The following is a 1,398-nucleotide window of genomic DNA, read 5'->3' on the forward strand; positions in this document are numbered from 1 at the left end:
CGATGCTTCTTCATCCTTTTTCTTTTCTTCGGGCTGCTTCTCTATAGGCTGAATCATTGCCCCACTTCTTGTGGTAATTGCATTGCAGTGGTCTCTAGGATTAATGATAGCGTCTCCAGGGAAAGTGCCCTGATTTCTTTCAGCAAACTGTCGTGACAACTAGCCAATCTGAGTTTCAAGATTCCAGATAGAAGCTTCTTGTTTCCGGAATGAAGCTCTTGTTTTATCTCTGAAGGCATTTGCATTTTGAATATAGTCTGAGGTGGTCTTGGACAGCTGTGCAAAGGCTTTCTCCCACTCTGAAGTGTTACCTTATGTGGAGGCTGTTGTTGCACTGGTGGAGGAGGATTCAACTGATGATTTGATTTGTAACTAAACCATGGGTATTGATTTTGATTTTTCCACCCTGGATTGTAGTTATTTCCATATTGGTTCCTCTTCGAATTATTCTGGTTATGTTGATCATACCAGATTCCATTGACTTCTGCATTTTTAGGTGCCTTCATGAAATCGCAATCTTCAGTAGAATGAGTACCTGCACAAATACCACAAGTAACTCGAGGATTATGAACAGAAGAGACTTGAGAATTGACAAATTGCTTTGTGAGAGCATCTAATTGTGCTTGTTATTTCTTATTTATTTGCCTTATTTGTACATTCTGGGCCAACTGCGCATCATAGCTGTCAAGCTTCATGATCCCTTCTCTCCTTTGTGTGACTAGAGCATTATCGAACTCCTGAGAGGCTAAAGATTCCAGCAATTCCAGCACTTTCTCTGGGGGTTTTGTTTTCAATGATCCCCCTGATGCAACATTCACCAAGGTTCTTGTGTTGGGTGTCATTCCTTGGAAGAAGATTCATCATTTCTCCCAAGCTTCAAAGCCATGTTGGGGACACTTCCGGAGTAGTCCTTTAAACCTTTCCCATGCCTCATACAAGGATTCATTTTCTTTTTGTTCAAAAGCAGTGATCTCTGCTTTGAGCCTTGCCATCTTTGAAGCTGAGAAGAATCTGGCCAAGAACTTGGTCGCCAAATCATCCCAGTTGGTGATGCTTCCTTGAGGCAGTGACTGCAACCACCATCTTGCTTCTTCCTTCAGTGAGCATGGGAAGAATCTGAGCAAGATGGCGTCACGTGAGACTCCATTCATCTTCAAGGTGTCACAGTAGAGCAAGAAATTCTCTAAATGATTGTAGGGGTCATCGGTGCTTCCTCCATCGAAATGATCTTTTTGAATCAGTTGCAGCAGTGCTGGCTTGAGCTCAAAGTTGTTAGCTTCCACATTGGGTCTAACAATACTCGTCGTTGTAATAACCTAAAGTTCTGGGAGGATTCTCAATTGCGTTGTTGTCAGCCATAGTTTCTTCCTTTGGTTCCATCGAGCTTGATGCTTTTTC

General features: G+C 42.5%; 1 non-coding gene across 1 annotated transcript; it reads left to right on the plus strand.

The window, feature by feature from the left end:
• Positions 1-879: 879 nt before the first annotated feature.
• Positions 880-986, plus strand: LOC133311782 (small nucleolar RNA R71). Its single transcript, XR_009751590.1, has one exon. It is a non-coding gene; the product is annotated as a small nucleolar RNA R71 (small nucleolar RNA).
• Positions 987-1,398: the final 412 nt, after the last annotated feature.

The sequence above is a fragment of the Gastrolobium bilobum genome, unplaced genomic scaffold (assembly GCF_033153095.1).
Source record: "Gastrolobium bilobum isolate Gb01-03AN ecotype WA unplaced genomic scaffold, APGP_CSIRO_Gbil_v1 utg7237, whole genome shotgun sequence".
NCBI classification, from domain to species: Eukaryota; Viridiplantae; Streptophyta; class Magnoliopsida; order Fabales; family Fabaceae; genus Gastrolobium; species Gastrolobium bilobum.